Here is a 19,267-nt window from a genome sequence, read left to right as displayed (position 1 = left end):
GAGCCAGTACACACCCAATTGCAAAGGCAGAGGCATCAATCTGGATGTAAAAAATGATGTCCTAGTTGGGGGATCTTAAGATGGGAGCGCTTGTTGCCAAGGATTTCTTCAAGCTGTTATACGTTTGTTGGCACTCCTTTGTCCATTCAAAGACGTTTAGAAGTCCATAAAGGGGTGAGAAATGTCAGCATACATGAAGATGAAACGCTGATAGCACCGAATATGGCCCATAAAGCGTTAGACTCCATTGAAGTTGGGCGGTGGTGTGGCAACTCTAGGATAAGCCGTACCTTGCTATCGTCTACGAAAATTCCTTGTTTTGAGACAATATGTCCCAAGATGAGTTCGTGCTGACCCAAAATTGGCATTTCAGAGGGTTGAGGGAGATTTGATAGAGTCGACACTTCTCTAGGATTTTTTGTAAACACTCTAAGTGTGCTTTTCAAGTAGAATTAACACAAAGGTCATCCATGAAGACTTCAAGGAATTTTCGACGATATTACTTGTAGGCCGTGCACATTAAGTGTTTGAAAGAGCCTCGGGCACTGGTTAGTCCAAAGGGCATGATGCGCAGTATGCATACGTGCCCCATTTCATGGAAAAGGCTGAACCTTTGGATTGATCAACACTTGGTTATATCCAAAGAATCTATTAAGGAAGCTATTAGCTTTCTTTCTTGCAACTTTCATGCACATGCTCCGTGAATGGCAATGGATAGTGATCCCATATAGTGGAGGCATTAACCTTTTTAAGGTCCACGAACACTTGCACTTTTTCGTTCTTCTTGGGCACTATCACTATTGGTGAGACCCATTCTATGTGCTCTATTTCATAGATGAATCCGGCATGAGTCTTTCAATTTCCTCCCGGACCATCTTTGGAGTATTTGGAATTCATGGAGTAAGCTCTTTATTTTACTGGTCTAGCTCCCTCTACCATGGGGATAATGTGTTGACCACTTTGGGGTGTACACCTTTCATGTCCGTGTACTTCCAGGGGAAGCAATCTTGGAATTATGTGAGGAGGGCAACCAGATATCTTTCCTCTTCTCTGCAATAGAGAGGTTATCCCCTATGTAGATAGGCCACGGATCTTCTCTTGGTCTTGCCAGGTTAACTTCTTTAACTTTGGTTGCGCCATCATAGAAGGTCCCTGGCTCTCCATCATGAGTTCTTTAGGCTGAGTCATATTGTAAAAATTGATCGGCCATCTTTAAGATTCTGAAGTGCTTGGGGACTCAGCCTTAGTGCTTGGGGACTCAGCCTTAGTGCTTTCTTCTTCTAACCAGTTGTTTGGCTTATTTTTCTGCAAGCGCTAATTTTTTGTTATGTGCCTCACGCAGAGCGGCAAAGCTTTTGCAGTTCAGGTAGCAGATCAGCATGCTCCACTAGTTTGGAGGTGATCGCATTGATTGGAACGGAGACTTTGGCCAGCTCTTTTTGCCAAACTTGGCTGAAGTCCCTACATATTTTAACCAATATGCTTCTGAGTCAATAGGGAAGACATATGCCTCTTCCCCATGGAACCCATGGGGTTTACAATTCTGGCATGGATGGTTTTCCTGTAATGGTTCCTTCTTGTTGTTATTTCCAGGCTCATGATTAGAAACTTCGGGCAAACAGGTGGCGCTTAGCATGTAGAGAGATGTGATTTCTTGCCCATCAGCTGGGTTCCTGTGCATCTTGGAAGTATGTCCAAGGTAGCCAAGATATGCATCTAATTCTCAGAGTCTTCTGATTCAGGGAGGAGTGTAAACTCCATGCTATCTCTTTCCTCATCAATCGTTTTGTGGCATGTTTGGCATAAGTGGACTGGGTTGTTGTTACCGAATCCTTTGCGAAGGGTCGGCCACTCATGGGATGGAATTTCTAGGTGCGTAGGTTGATCTTGATTGTTTGGTATTTTTTCCAGATATAGATGTGATCTGTGTCCCAGTCATGGATCATTTTTGTTGCTCTCATAGAGGGACATCCTAGGATGTAATCACATGAAACAGGTTATTGGCCAAAATTCATCACCACAAAGGTGTGTTAGCAGTTGGTTCCAAGGATCTTGATCTTTAAATCCCTCAAGAGGCATATGGGCCTTGCAGTGGCTCCATCAACAAGTTTCACCAACCAGTAAGGCTATGTCATCCATGGTAGGTGCTCCCATTTTTCCCAGCATTATTTGGTGACAATGCTCACTCCTGCCCTTGCGGTGACTTGAAGGGCATCGAAAGTTATGGGTAGTGCTATGTTGAGTTCATCTCTTTGAAGTATTGCCCAAGTTTGTTAAATTGAATAGTAAGGGCACCAGTGACTCTACGAGGCTCTAGGAATTCATTTTGATCAGCCTCATTAGAGCTATCTAGCTCTTCAGGATCTTGCACTCCTGCTCCTAAGCATCCTTCCATCTAATCTTTCAAATCTTTCCATAAGCTCAGGCTTCCTTGGAGTGAGGTGCCAATGGGGATTTGGATTTGAGAAGAGAGGAAGGAGAAGAGACCAACAATATCTCTAGGAATGATGGATGCAGTTTCCTGAGTTGGATCACCCTTGTCTATTTTTAGGATCTTGATGGTTTAGGGTATTGGTGTTGAGATGTCAAGCTCAACACGAGCTGACACTTATGATATACTTGGGTGACCATTCCACCACTTATATTGCTTACGTGTTTGGTAGGATTCTGACATGATAGATCTTCTCCAATGATTCTATAGCTGGACTATACCAGCCAGTCCACCACTGAGTTATGGCATACTTATCTTGCCAGCTCACTCACTTAGCATGATGTACTGCATGTACATAGTACTTTAGTACTTATGTTGTATTTTCCTTATGTTTTTGGTAGACCTCTTTTGTTGGAGAAGAAGAACTAATTTTCAGCCTCTCATCTTGTATGTTCTCTTCTAGGGTTTGTGTGAGTGTGTGTGTGCTTGCAAGAGCTCACAATCTCTTCCCCCCCACATCTTTTCATGGTATCAGAGCTTGGATCCTGCTAAGGAGTTGAGCAACAAGCAAAAGAAGCCCATGAAGCGGTACTAAGGTAAGAGCTTCATCTACTACACCCTTGTCGGGAGCTCTTCAGGAGGCACTGACAAAACAAACTCTAATTGAGGAGCTATCTTCACGGGAGTAGAGCTACAGGACAACTATAGTGTTCTTTGGACTTCATTTTTTGGGCCAAAAACACATTTTGGGCATGTCTTGACCTCAGTTTTTGAGTTAGCAAGCGTTTGAAGCATTGTTGGTAAGTTTTAATTTTTCGTAGAGCTCTGTCTTTGGAACTATAGGAAGGGAATTTGGTGGTGCAGACACTGTGTGTACTGCAAAGAGGTCTTGAAGGTGTTATTGGGTGTATGTAAGATTCCTCCCTCCGGCTTTTGAGGTGTGCAGGTGTAAGGACCTCCCCTTCTAATGTTATAATTATTCCCCTCTCTGAAATAAAAGAAAGATCCGGTTTTACCCTATTTTGGCCTAGAGAGAGAAAATGTCTAGAGGGAGGTAATTCAAAATTGAGATATTTTTGGATATAAAAATCCTCCTAGTGTCTAAAAAGGTTTCCCTTGAAACAGAAATTCAAAAAGAACTTTCCAATGTGCAATTGGAATTAATAAGATTCCTATGAACCAATAAGATTAATCCAAATGTAGGGAGGAGATAAATTGAAGAATAAAAGAAAATCCCCCAAAAATGAGTAAATGCTCACATAAGATGAAGAGTTGACTAAGGACAAGGTTTATTAGTTAAAAAAGAAGAGATATTTAGAGGAAATGATGCATTTTTGACACCTCAGTGTGGGGATCTCCCCTCATAAAGGAGGCACCTATTTCACATGTGTGGAGGAGTTTTAAACTCATAAATAATGAGATATTTTAATCTCTCCTCTCTCCTATTTCAACTAGATCCAAAAAGTAAGCTAAACTGACTCCCGAAAATGGTCAAAAATTGACCAAACTAATCTGGAAAATTCTAGAATCAGTTTGCTTGGTTAGAGGCTCATTTTTTTCCTATAAATAGAAGCCTCCCTCTTCGTAAAAGGTTAATAGTGCTTATGCACTGTTACTCTACTCCTACCCAAAGTCAATTACATTGAATTCAATTACATTGAATTTTGATAATTCAATTTTTTTTGACTAAATCCTCTCTAAAGAAATTAGTGGTCACTCTTGATCGAAACAAGAGTAGAACCCTCAATCCCTCAAGCCAAAGGAAAGCTTACAAAACTCTATATAAGCTAAAATTTCTACTTTTTAATTTCAAATCTATGGTTTTTTGATTTCCTTATTTTTTTTATAGTTGATTAAAGTGAATCTTGATGTTATGCCTTAATGAAAAGGCTACCCCCTTCTCTTCCTTAAGAATTCAGCCTTTCTTTATCGTAAAATGAGTAACAACTAAATTGATTAAACTTTTCTTATTGTGTTCACTAGAAAGTGAAAATTGAGTAGATTAGAGTACTTTAATTCAAATTGGGGTTAATTTTAAATTGAAAATAGAATGTTAAAAATTGAGAAATGGTCAGCCATACAAAGGAGGTTATGGCAAAATTTTCTTAAATTTTGTGGAAAATAAAGTTTATTTTTATGTTATTCTAAAAGAGTAATTCCCACCGTTTGTGTATTCTAAAAGAAATATTTTTATTTACTACATGTACATATTCACCTATAAATATGCATGGATATCATTGATATTAATTATTGAAATTAATTTCTATGTATAGAAAGATGCATATTGGAAATATTTTTATTATAAAAGTGTTGTTTTCATTGAATTTAAATTCTATGCACAGAAAGATGCATATTGGTAGTTTTTTTTATTATAAAAGTGTTATTTTCATTGAATTTTATTTATATACAAAGAAGAGCATTATGGAAATTGATTTTATGCATAGAAAGATGCATAAAGGATTTATTTTTCTTTCAAAAGTGTTATTCTCATTAAAATTATTTTTTTGCATAGAAAGATGCATAAAGGATTTATTTTTCTTTCAAAAGTGCTATTCTCATTAAAATTGATTCTATGCATAGAAAGATGCATAAAGGATTTATTTTTCTTTCAAAAGTGCTATTCTCATTAAAATTGATTCTATGCATAGAAAGATGCATAAAGGATTTATTTTCTTTCAAAAGTGCTATTCTCATTAAAATTGATTCTATGCATAGAAAGATGCATAAAGGATTTATTTTTCTTTCAAAAGTGTTATTTTCATTTAAATTGATTTTATGCCTAGAAAGATGCATAAAGGATTTATTTTTATTTCAAAAGTGTTATTTTTCTTAAAATTAAATTTATGCATAAATAGATTTAAAAAAAGATTTTTATAAAAGTATTATTCCCACTGAAGTTGATTTTTATGCATAAATAGATGCGTAAAGAATTTTTATATCAAAAATTAGAATTCTCTTAAATTCTATGAATAGATGTGAATGGATGTGATGTGAATAGAGGTGATGATGAGATGTGAGGTGAATAGATGTGATGAGATGTGATCTGAATCAGATAGATGTGAATGGATGGATGGATATGATGTGAATAGAGGTGATGAGATGTGAGGTGAATAGATGTGATGTGAATCAGATAGATGTGAATGGATGGATGTGATGTGAATAGAGGTGATGAGATGTGAGGTGAATAGATGTGATGAGATGTGATGTGAATCAGATAGATGTGAATGGATGGATGGATGTGATGTGAATAGAGGTGATGAGATGTGAGGTGAATAGATGTAACGAGATTTGATGAGAATAAGATAAGTGTGAATGAATGGATGGGTGGTTGTGATGTGAATAGAGGTGATGAGATATGTGGTGATGAGAATCAGATGTGTGAATGAATGGATGGGTGGTTGTGATGTGAATAGAGGTGATGAGATGTGAGGTGAGTAGATGTGATATGAATCAGATAGATGTGAATGAATGGATGAGATGTGATGTCATGTGAATCAGGATGTAAATGAATGATATGGGATATGAGTGGATGATATGTGATGAAAATGGATGTAAATGTATAAGTAAAGAATGGATGTGAATGTATATGTAAAAGAATTGATGTGAATGAGTATGTGAAAGAATGGATATAGATGTGTATGTGAAAGAATGTGATGTGATGGAAAGAGATGTGATGTGTCATAAATATATATGGATGTGAATGTGATGGATATGAATGAATGTGAATATGATGGATATGAATGAATGTGAATGTGATGAATATGAAGGATATGAATGAATGTGAATATGATGGATATGAATCAATGTGATGTGATGGGAGGTGAATTGGGATAGATGTGAATGAATGAGATGTGAGATAAAATGAATGAGATGTGATGTGAGTGAATGTGATGTGGTTTGAATGGATGAGACATGAATGAATGTGATGTGATGAGATGTGGATATGGGTAGATGCGAGTGGATGAGATCTGATGCGGATAAATGAGAAAAGAAAAGATGTGATGAAATGGAAAATGATGTGATGAGAATGGGAATACACATGAAGTAAATGAGAATTGATGTGGAACAATGTGGAAAGACGAGAGTTTGTTATATAAATTGTATTTATGACCTATTTTTAAGAATGACGGAGAGTCAATGGAGGACGTCTCGCGTAGGAAGGTCGGTTCGATTAAAATGGTGAGCTTCGAGTACGGTGGATGAGGAGAACCAAGGAAGTGGCCTATGAGTGAAGCACTAGGTCACCTCTGCGAAGGATACTAGAGGGTGCTGACTAAATAGTTCTCGGGCTCTGGGTCTCCGATGATACCCATGCGTGCATCGAGGAAGATATTGGAACAAGGAATAAGAGTTGTTTTCTGAATTCGGGCATGGATCTGGTTGATTGACCTTGTTGGTCCTCAACGGATGAGTCCATGCCTCTTTTATATGGATCCGTTGGTTGAACTTGCTGATCTTGAATGGAGATTCCATTTTGATATGTGAATATATTGTCCGTTACTATGAGCTAGGAACTATCATAAAGGCTTCCTGTGAGTGGACAGGTGGTGAGCATTCTAGTTGCCAATGATGCCATAGGTACACCGATGAAGGAATGACTGGAATTAAGGATTCAACCGGAGATTTTGAGGATTATGATCAGAGGGAGTTCTGCCTCCAACTCTTCGGGTAGCTTGAAGCTGTGGCTTGGGCCTTCCTACACCTTTTGTGCCAGGGTCACCACCCAAGGCCTCAGTTCTGCTGGTATGACCACTTCTGCTCTTGTGGGTAGCTTCCACTTTTGAGCTTCTTCTCACTTTTTTTTGCTATTTTCCTTCTTTCCTCTTCTTCTCTTCTTCTCTTCTTCTCTTCTTCCTTCTCTTTTGTCTTCTTCCTTCTCTTTTGTCTTCTTCTTTCTCTTTTTTGCTATTTTCCTTCTTTCCTCTTCTTCTCTTCTTCTCTTCTTCCTTCTCTTTTGTTCTTCCTTCTTTTTCTTTTTGTCTTCTTCAAGCTTCTTCTTCCTTTGAGGTTCCACAGTGGCTTCCTTCTTCTGTCTCTCCTCTAGCTCCATTTTTCTTTCTTCTTTTGCCTTTTGTTTCTTGACCTCTTTCACGTCAGGCAGCATCTCTTCATCTAGTATGTGCTTCCTCTTCTTGTTGGATTTCTAGGCAATCTTTTGCCATTCCTCCTCATCATCTATGTCATCCTCAAATAAATTGAAAGTTACCTTGGCATCTTTTGAGGATCCTCCGGCTTCCTTGTTGCTTGACATAGACATCTCCTATCCGACGATCCACCGACCTGAGCGATCGCCCTTAGGTGTGCATGTACTATAGTGGGCTATTTCTCACTAGACCAGGTGGCTGCCCTCTTCGCCAGATTTTCTTTGTAAATGGAGGCCTAGTTTATTTTTTTTCCTGCTTCTACTGGTGTGAGCAGTTTGTAGTTTTTATTGGACCTGTCTTCTATCTTGCACATGAACATGACGTTCTGCAAGAAAAAGATGAACTATTCCCATTGGGTTGTTTCATCTGCCACGTCCTTCACCTGCTGAATGTTTCCAGTCTTTGGAATTTCTTCTTCCACCCTCGGCTTCAAGTTTGTGTCCATTGCACCATCCATTGACAATCCCAGTGCATCATGATGCACTGCAAGCTTTGAAACTTTTATAGGCTCCTTCCCCTCTACGTGCATTGTGTTGGTCTCTCCAGAAATTGATTTATCAGCTTCCCCCCATCCTCGGGGTCCTGCAGCTCCTCCCACCACCACTAGTGCTCCAACAATTTTTGAAACCCACACTTCTTTGCCCACTTCTCATGTTTTTTCTTCCACATATTAGGGATGATCATGGGCATGTAGAGGTTTTTCTCGGACATTTTGTCTGACCTCTGAGACTTGTTGATTTTTGGCATGGCGTTGTCTTCTCTGAAAGTGCTGCAGATGGGTGAGAGAGTTGTAAGCAAGAGGGAAGATTGTGAATGTGGCGTGTTTAGTCTCCTTGTGTTCTTTTTTGTAACTTTTTATCCTTTTTGCTTCCTTTTTTGGGGTGTTGTCATTTTTCGATTTCTCGGTTTTCGATGCAATGTGACCCTTTATTGCTATCTTCCTATCTTACCATTTGCGAGTGGGGTTTTAATGATGTTGTCACACCTGTCCTCCATGCACTTGCTTATGCTCACATTGTCACCTTTTGAGTTATTAACATGGATTGGGTTGGCACACACTTGGTCATTTGCTTTTTATTGTCTTGGTTTTGGTTGGTTTTACTAAGATCTAAGCTTTTGCGGTTTGGCCACCCTTTGGTTTTTTTAAATTTTCCCATCTAACAGCGAGTCATGAAAAATGTTCATGAGCCGTGAGTAGTCGTTTGCAACATGCTATCTTGATTTTTCACTCGTCCTAAATATTGATCAATTTTACAATCTTTTGGAGACATTAAAGAGAAATGTTTTTATAACTTTTGCAAAATAAGCATAGTTTCAAACTTCTTTTAAAAAATGTACATATTGCTAATTTAAAGATGTTTTTTTTTCACTTTTTATGTCAAATAACAAAATGGAAAAAACAAGGTCAATGATAAGATCTAATATTATTTAAAACTATTAATAATTCATGCATGTCTATGTAATGTATAATATATTCTTTAATTAGAATTATAAAAATGTGTTTTTTCTTCTACAAGAATTTAACTAAATTCATCCCAAGCATTGAATTAGAGCATATATTTGATGTTAAGATAAGAAGGTATATGGAGTCCATGGCCATCATAGAAGAGGAGGCTTATTGAAAGAAATGATTTCTCTAGATTCAGATAAAAAACCAATGATCTAAACGGTTAAATTTTAGATGGTAGTGAGTACTACAATTTATTAGTTTACTTTATTTTGATTTAATAGTTTGATTTAGAGTTATAGTTTTTGTAAAACAGTTAGATTTTGAACCACGAAAATGATAACAATTATCGTTTTGAAAAATTAATGGAAATTCGGATTCTAAAATCCACTTATTGACAAAGTGGATTGTGGAATCCAAAAGGCTGATGTTTCTATCATGACAGTGAAAGTTCCATCCGAAAAAGAGAAATTTTGGTTCATAATGAACAAAAGTTTTACTTTTATTGGATGAAAAATTTAGTTCATCGTCGATGGTAAAAATTTCTATCTATAGAAAAAAAGCCATCGACGGGAAAAAAAATTCCGTCGATAAGAATTTGGATTCCAGAATCCACTTGGATTCTGGAATCCAAAATTTCATCGTCCGCCAAAAATTTCAATCCGTTGATGGAAATTTCAATTCGTCTCAATAGAAATTTGGATTCTACAACCCAAATTCTCATCGATGGAAAAAAATTTCGTCGATAAAATTTGGATTCTAGAATTTGAGTTTTGTCGATGGAAATTTTTTCCATCGACAAAATTTGGATTCTAGAATCCACTTAGATTGTAGAATCCAAATTTTGTCGACGGAAATTTTTTTTGAGTCGACGGACAACTTTTTCATTGATGGAATTTTTGACAGAAAAAAATTTCATCTCAATGAGAATTTGGATTCCCTTGAAAGAGTTCTCGATGAATTTTTTTTCGTTTTGTTGATGGAATTTTTTTCATCGCGAACGGAAGTTTTTTCCATCGACGAAAATGTTTTCCACCGACTGACTAAATTTTTCGTCTAATAAAAGTAAAATTATTATGGACCAAAATTCCTCTTCTTTCAAATAAAAATTTCATGATCATGATAGAAACGTCAGTCTCCGTCGTCACAGAATTTTGGATTCTAGAATCAACAAAGTGGATATTAGAATCCAAATTATCATCAATTTTTCAAAACGACAACTATTGTCATTTTCATGGCTCAAAATCTAGCTGTTATAAACTAAAAACTGCATTTTTGCAAAGACTAACTAAAAATTGAACTATTAGATCAAAATAAAGGTGATAAATTATAGTACTACTATCTGAATTTTGACTATTTTGATCATTGGATTTCTATCTAAATCTAGAGACATCTTTGCTTTCAATAAACCTCTTCTATGGCGATGGACTTCATAGACCTACCTATCTTAATATCAAAATATACTTAAACTCAACCATTGGATCAACTTTGTGTACAAAGAAAATTTATTTTCTTAGATAATGCACTAGTCCCATGTAAGAGAGTTTCATCAAATTATATTGGGTCTAAAAGTAAAGTCAATTTTACCATCTATTATTTTGTAGATAACACACTACATAAGACACGTAGTCTAGAAACGTGTATTGGTACAAAACTTATCCATGCTCAAGAGAAATTATGATCTAAATATGCTTAAGCAAAGCAAAAAAGGAAAGAAAAGTGTAATTTGTCAACGTGTGGACATGCTTAATTTGTATGATTAGAAATTCTTGTGTATTGCATTAAAAAATTATGGACACTTGCACCGCCAAAAAACAATTGACATTTTTAAGCAAAAGGTCCAATGACTCTCCTAGTTGATTGGAAGAGTTTCTTCTCCTTTGTAATTCTTTTTTCAAATTGGACGTTTTTTTATTTAGAGTAACATGTAAGTAAATTTTTATGCATTTTTTTTCACAAAAGTAGTGGTTTTGTTAAAAGGTTTGACATGAAAGTATGTTTTTTGTCTCCATAAATTTGAAAAAAGGTACAGCACGATTTTGTGAACATTTTTCATGACTCGCAACTATCTACCTCCACTAGTGAGATCATGTCACATCATATGCTTTAGACTGGCTCCTTGCCTTCCACTTCTGCTTCTTCTGATGTAGTTACCCTGGTTGGCCCTTGTATTTTCTCACCCTGAAGCTATTTACTGTCTTTGGAAAAGGTGTGCCATCCTAGTTTTCTAAGGTAAAGGCATTTTGGCTGACCGGGTCTTTCACTATGAATGGTCCTATCCACCACTGGATTTTGAATTTTTTGGTGTGAGATCCCAGCTTGGAATTGTAGACCAATATGAGATCTCCTTTCTAAAAAATTCTATGCTTGAGATGACTATCAATCCAAGCCTTTCTTCCCCACTATACTATCTCCGATTTTAGAGAGTTGATTTGCCTTCCTTCCTCCAAGGCTACGAGTTCCTGTATTCTATGCTCCCGGGATTCTTCTATTGGCAAATTCTCTTGAATGGCCACTGTCAAGCTGGGTACCACAAATTCCATAGGCATAACTGCTTCCAACTGATAAACTATCTTGAATGTTGTTTGTAAGATGTGTGGAATGCGCATAGGGCATGTAGTTTCTAGTCCTAATCATTTTTGTTAGCATTTACAATTTTCTTTAGAATTTTGGTCAGAACCATGTTGGTCAATTATACCTGGCCATTGCACTATGGGTAGTAAGGTGAGGACTTCTTGTGATTGATCAGGTATCTCTTCATCAACCATGTCATTATTTTTTCCCATGAAATGTGTGCCCTAGTCATCACTGACTATTTCCACGGCCAACCCATGCCTAGCAATGATGTCCTTGAATAGGAACTTCACCACCTCTTCTGAGGAGTTCCTCTTTATTGTTGAGATTTGTGTGATCTAGCATCCATTATCATTAGTCCTTAGTTGATAGATATTGTGTGCACCTTAGGGATAGACATCCTAAGGTCATTTGGTCTCTTATTACCATGGTTTACAGGTGTAGGCATGGTAGGTGGTTCCCTTGATGTAGGAGCCACTTTATGGTGAGACTGGTGAGATAATTATGGGATGGTGGTGCTAATCTAGGATGCTCCCATGTTTTTCCCTTTTTCTCTATATATACAAGGTCCTACACTCCTTGGATGTGTAGAGAGAAGCTCTTGTAAAGTGCTTTGTGTGCAAGCTACCATATGTTGGTAGTAATATAACTTGGTGGGTCCTTTGTGGGCTTATCTCCTCATTACATTAAGGTAATCTTTGTGGTATTCATGTTATCATTTAATTCATGGTCTTTTCATTTGTTAAACCATCACATGCTAAGTGCCTTGAGAATTTTTTATGTGTGTTGATGAGTTTGGTTATGCATCATTATCTTTGTGATTAACCATTCTTGCATTCCACTCTCATCCCTATTTCTTAACATGGTATCAAAGCCCCTTTCTATGGGAATGTGCTCTTTCATGTTTTGATAGGCACATCTTTGTGATGTGGGTCTTCTACATTGCTGGTGTCTTGCCATTGTGTGGGAAAGTGGTGAGAATCTCTTGTTGATTGCATCAGTTGCAAAGTACAAATTGTTCTTGGCATTAGTTTCTCCATTACAACATTTGTTGTTTCATTAACTTACATGATTGAGTAGCAAAGAGTGAAGCAATGCTTGAATAGTGGTCATTGCTTTGTGCAAGTCTAAATCCATCATTAATCTAGCTCTAATTACACTCTTAGTGAGTTAAACTACATCCATTGTAGTGAGCATTATTATCATCTTTGTGAATCTTCTTATGTGTGGTGCATAGGAATTTGTTTCATTCTCATGATTGAGTGGCACATTGATGAGTATTTCCTAGTGTTTCATAGGTTATAAAACCTAGATTAAGCAACCCTCTTAATGCTTGAACTAAGTGGCATGCTTGAGTAGCAAGAGTCAACATCATCCTTGCATAAACTTTTTTTTTGGACGCATTGATTTGTGCAAACCTAAAAGCATATCTTAGTGAGTGGCATAAGTGAGAATAAGAGAGGGGATTTAATGCTTAGGGACACAACATTGTGGGTGTGAAGATTCTATGTGAAAGATATCTCATGTGAGAGAGAGAGAGAGTTTGAAGCCCGGAGGACAGAACCTCTTCCTGAGTAAGCTTTAAGATCTGGCCAGGTATGGGTATTTCGGTCGAGATAGTTTGTCTCGCAATGGTTCCTCCATGTGACCCTAGCCATTTCCACAATTTTAAATCTGGCGAGAGCCATCTTGCTTCTCTCATTATAACCGGTTACATCAAAATATTCTTCCATTGCCTCGATCCATTTTCCAATGTTTCTCCTAACTGTTCCCCTTCACCCTTGAATGGACCAGGTTGGGATCGGTGCAGGGCTTTACGAACATCCGGATCTAACTCTTCATCATCGTGGTAAGAGGATCCGGCTGCCTAGCACGGGCCGCGCGCCTCATGACTCGACAAAACGAGATTTTTGTCAACTTAGCTTCGTCTCATCAGATTTATGACTATTTAATTTTTGAGATTTATTTCTTAAACAAATAAATATTCCATCATAATTCTTAAAAACAAGATTCGCTTTGATAATTTTATTAACCAATATTCACAACCATGAAAACAAATTTGTAATCTTTTGCAAAACATCATTTATTATTAGTAGTTTTTGATATATACATAGAGCGTCTCGGCTCCAAAAGTCACTGCCTCAATCGTGTACACATAAAAAGGTGATACTGCAATGGAGACATGCTATTATATACACAATTCATCACTGATAAAGGTGCTGTAATTCTACTTCTAGGAATAAAGTGGCTAAGAAGTTTAAAAATTCAGCAAGAAATTCTTAAATTTCGGGGTGAATGATTATAGAGTTGGACATAATGAATAACTCCTAGCATCAAGATCATGGCTAGCGAGATATTTTGTCTGAGTCTCTGATGCTGATTGGTATTATTGTTAATACTTCACCTTCCAAAGAACCACATATGTTGATGTCGCTCTACTCGATCCACAAAAGTATAGATCCTCAAAGTGACGAGCGAGTCTCACTCTGCTTTCTCGGGTTGTAGCGAAGATGAGATTTTCGAAGGAAAAGGCGATCATATCTTGACTCTGGGAAAGTCCAGGAATGCTAGATAGATTTGGGGTATCCATCTAAAAATCCAGTTCAATTTATGAGTTTTCAATTTATGAATTCATTTCAAACATAATCTTAGCAAGTGAAAACATAATCTTAGCAAGTGAAAACATTATTTCCCAGATTTACTTTAAAATTTTAGACAATTTCTGTTGCTGTTTCATAACAGCGCTCTGATACCAGCTGTGAGACCCCTTTGTCCCCTCCGCACACCAGATTCTCGGTTGCTAGCAGTGGAAGTAGCTTCCTCTTGCGTGGGGCAGGGTTTCCCACTCGAGGCCTCGCCCACAAGTGTGCGAACACGAGATTAATCTGGTGGTCATTCCGAAATCGAAACCGAAAAAATTTCCCTTGCCTGGAAAACGGGGACGATTCCACCTTTTTGATTTTCTTAACAAATTTTCTAACGGGGTCAAGAGACAACTATCCTTCACGTGATTAATCCAGATAGAAGGAAAACTATTACAGACTTAACTTAAAGAAATCAATGCTTTTTTCCTAACTGAAATCAGGCACATCGGTTGATCTATTCATTTGAGAAAGTCTTAAGGTTTTTATTTAACTACTTGAGTTCTAAGCGTATTCCTATTATTTCAATTTTAATATTAAAACTCCACTCATTCCATCCTAGGGGTTAGCCACCACCCCATCCGGCCTAGGGGGTTAACCACTGGAATCGGTAGAACTAAACAATTACTCACCCACCCATAATTGAATGCCTTGCTTAACTTTTGCTTTCGAATACAGATATGCACACACTCCTCTTTAAAACATTAACTTATAAAACAATCCATTGACAAAAAGTTATTGGTTATAGATGTCATAACTCAAAAATTCCATCCAGTCCCTTGTTTCTCAAAAAATAGAATCACTCTAGACTCTCCGTTGAAACGAGTTGGTCAGCAAATGAGATCGAGTAATAGATTACAATAATCATTTGTCCATCATACATATCTTCCATGACATACGCATGGGTGTCCTAGGCACCGCGAGCTCGTGCATCGCCTGGTCAAAACCGTCCAGGATCCTCCTTAGGTGTCCTGGCACTTCACTTAGGGACCGCTTCGTTGGCCCTCGTCCATCATATCGGAAGTGCACCATTTTAACCGTACTGAGGCTGGTCAAGACCTGGGCAAGACCCGGGCAGGCTTTGCCGCGTGAGCTGTCTTTTGAACACTCCCTGTTGCAACCGAACTTCCCTTAGAAAAACATATACCAAATGCTCCCTCCAGAGCATTCTGGCGTAAGACAGTCCTTTAAGAAAACATGGTTTCTATGCAAGTTTTCAGTTTGATTTTCTTTTGAATACAATGAGTATCTTAAATTAGTATTCCCAAAACTTCTTGATCAAATTTCTGAATTTCATTACAAAATTCTTCAAATTTTGTAACCTTGATCCATAGATCAGTTCGAAGGGTCTCAAACTTAGTTTTAGATTTGGCGAGAGATTTGAGAGTATTTTCCTGAACTGGTCACATCTTCTTTCCTCAAAACTGACGAAAGAGTTTGGTCTTGGTCATAGTTTGATTCAAGGTTCGAGTCTGATAAGATTTTTCCTGAACTATATTTCTCGAAAAGGGGTGATATTTTAGTTACTATTTTACTGAATTTCTTTCTTTGAGTATTCACTAAATTGTTTTCTAAATTAGTTACCAATTCCAATGAGGAATAAATTAATCATTTATTTGAATATTTTGATCTCGATAGATTTTTTGAATTTTCTTTTTACAATCCGTGAGAGTATAAAACGATAGAAATTTCTCTCTTAGAGTATTTACTTATTCATTTATCAATTACTCGTAGAAATTAAACATAGAATTAAAGAGAGATCTAATTTTGATATAAAAATTCTTTATGCATCTATTTATGCATAAAAATCAACTTCAATGGGAATAACACTTTTAAATTAAAAAAATTCCTTTATGCATCTTTCTATGCATAAAAATCAATTTTAATGAAAATAACACTTTTATTTAAAAAAATTCATTATGCATCTTTTTATGCATAGAAATTGAATTCAATGAAAATAACACTTTTAAAAAAATTTCCATTATGCATCTTTCTATGCATAGAGATTAAATTCAATGAAAATAACACTTTGATAATAAAGAAATTTCCATTATGCATCTTTCTATGCATAGAGATTAAATTCAATGAAAATAACACTTTCATAATAAAAAAATCTCCATTATGCATCTTTCTATGCATAGAAATTAAATTCAATGAAAATAACACGTTTATTTAAAAAAATCCATTATGCATCTTTCCATGCATAGAAATTAAATTCAATGAAAATAACACTTTTATAATAAAATAATTTCCATTATGCATCTTTTCTATTCATAGATATTAATTTTAATAATTAATATCAGTGATATCCATGCATATTCATAAGTGAATATGTACATGGAGTAAATTAGAATATTTCTTTTAGAATGCACAAACGGTGGGAATTACTCTTTTGGAGTAACATAAAAATAAACTTTCTTTTCCACAAAATTCTAGAAAATTTTGCCATAACCTCCATATGGCTGACCATTTCTCATTTTTATCATTCTAATTTCAACTTAAATTAATCCAATCTAGATGTATAGGACTCTAATCTACATAATTTTTAATTTTTAAGAGAGTAAACAATAAGAAAAGTTTAATTAATCTTTTTGTTAATCATTCTAGGATAAAGAAAGGTTGAATTATAAAGAAGAGAAGGGGGTGGCCTTTTCATCAAGGCACAGCATTAGAATTTATTTCAATCAACTATAAAACAAGAAAATAAAAAAAACCATAGATTTAAAATTAAAAAGTAAGAAAAATGTAGCTTACATGGAGTTGTAAGCTTTCCTTTGGCTTGAGGGATTGAGGGTTCTGCTCTTGTTTGAAGCAAGAGTGGCCATCAATTTCTTTGGAGAGGATTAAGCCCAAAAAAATTGAATTATCAAGAAAATTCAATATAAATGGCTCTGGGTAAGAGTAGAGTAACAGTGCATAAACACCATTACGCTTTTACAAAGGAGGAGGCTTCTATTTATAGGAAAAAGTGAGCCTCAAACCTAATTTATCTCCTCCCTATATTTGGATTAATATTATTGGTCCCTAAGAACCTTAATCCAAAATTTTTAAAAAATCTAGACCCTTAGGCTAAGTTCTTTTGAGCAGATTATAATTTATTTCCAATGCACCTTAGGAGTTTCTCTTTTAACTTCTATTTCAGGAAAATTTATTTTAATAAGAAAGGATATTTTTCCATCCAAAGATATCTAAAAACTGAATTACCTCTCTCTAGGCCAAAACAGGTAGAAACAAGATCTTTTATTATTCTGAAAAAGGGGATTGATTATACTGGAAGAAATTGGACATCTTGAGGGGCTGGGGAGGAATCTTACAAAGGCGATCAAAAGCCATGTCCAAAAACCAGTCTGCTGAAGCAAGTACATTATCGACTAGTATCATTCCCGAGAGCATGTACATTGTTGACTAGTGTCTTATTTCACAGCTGAAGAAAGTAATATCAGTCTAAGGTGTGCAACTACTTTGTGAGTGTGAATCGTGCTGTGGAGGTGATCCATAAAGGAAAATGAAGAAAGAAAGCGGCTATGTATGTAACTTACCAAACACAAATTACTAATTTTACCTTCATTTGCTTGTCTCATCATGAGATGTCTTTTGGAAAATTTGAGTACTTAGACCTCTATATTATGAGATAAGAGAACAAAGTTAAGACGTTATTGAGAAATTTTTTGGTTGTCATAGGAAGATTATAGAGATGACTGTTGTAGTTTCGGGGGCAAGAGGACTCTAGTTAGTTGTAGTATGAGATCAAGATTTTGATTATATGGGATTATTCATATTAATAATATTGTAATTGGGGTCAAATCTTTGAGGAGGGGGAATGTCAAATGTGAGTGCGAGTGCAAGTGAGAGTGAGAAAAGCTTGTTCGAGCTTTGCCATAGAGTGTGGTTTTTAAATCTTCATAAATCAAAGATTAATGGCAATTTCTTCTATATCATTGAATTATCCAACCATTAGATTTGTTATTTTATCTTAGATCCATATTCTAGTAATCTTGCCCCATCCAATGATTACTAGATCCATGCAAATTGAGCATTTTAAAGGTAGATGTGGTGGTGGACAAAATAGTATGTTTTTAACAATTGTAATCCCTTTTAAATAATATAGAAAATATAAAAATACATAAAATACTCAATAAACCAAGTTAAAATCTATATTTTATACACAGATTTGGTGCCCAAACAAAGGAGATATGTTTTTTAAATGATAGAAACCTCATTGAAAAGAAGTGCCTTGGTTCTTGTGAGGCCTCTTTTTCTCTTAATGTGGCTAAAATTGGTTGTATAAACATGAGAAAAACGATAGACACATTTGTAATTATTGTTTATCTCATTTATGTTAAGAAAGCAAGATTTATAGTTTCTAAGGTTTAATGTAAATAAATATATCAAAATAATATATATAAACATGAAACAAAAGATGAACACATTTGTGTTAAGAGAATCAAAGTTATGGTCTATAATAAAATTACAAATTTAGTTGATAAGAGTCATATTTAGAGTATTTTTATACATTTAGAGGCCATGCATAATAGAAATATAAAAAAAGCATGGATTTTCAAATGTGTCTCATTTTGGTTGTGTATAAACATTTCGCCCGCATTAACTTATGCATGAGATGACTTTCGACAATTTGAGTACGTGGATATCTATATTGTGAGATGGGAGCACAAAGTTAGAAGTTATTGAATATGTTACTATTGTCAGAGGTGAATTGTAGTAGTGATACTACATTTTATAGATTAGAGTACTCTAGTTGCAATTAGAGGACTCTAGTTAGTTGTAGTGTGAGCTCAAGGCTTTGGTCACATGGGATTATTCATATTCATAATATTGTAATTGGCATTGAACCTCTTAAGAGGGGAGATATAGAATGCGAGCACCGGTGCAAGTGAGAGTGAGGAGCTCGGGGTTGGTCACGAGGTTCAAGCTTCACCATAGTGTGTGGTTTTCAAATTCCAGAAATACTTCACAGATCAAATATCCATGGTAATTTCTTTTATATTGTTAAATTGTGCAGCCTTTATTT

Source organism: Cibotium barometz, chromosome 29, assembly GCF_041138505.1.
Source record: "Cibotium barometz isolate CiBa-2024 chromosome 29, ASM4113850v1, whole genome shotgun sequence".
Taxonomy (NCBI): Eukaryota; Viridiplantae; Streptophyta; class Polypodiopsida; order Cyatheales; family Cibotiaceae; genus Cibotium; species Cibotium barometz.
This window is presented reverse-complemented; position numbering follows the sequence as displayed.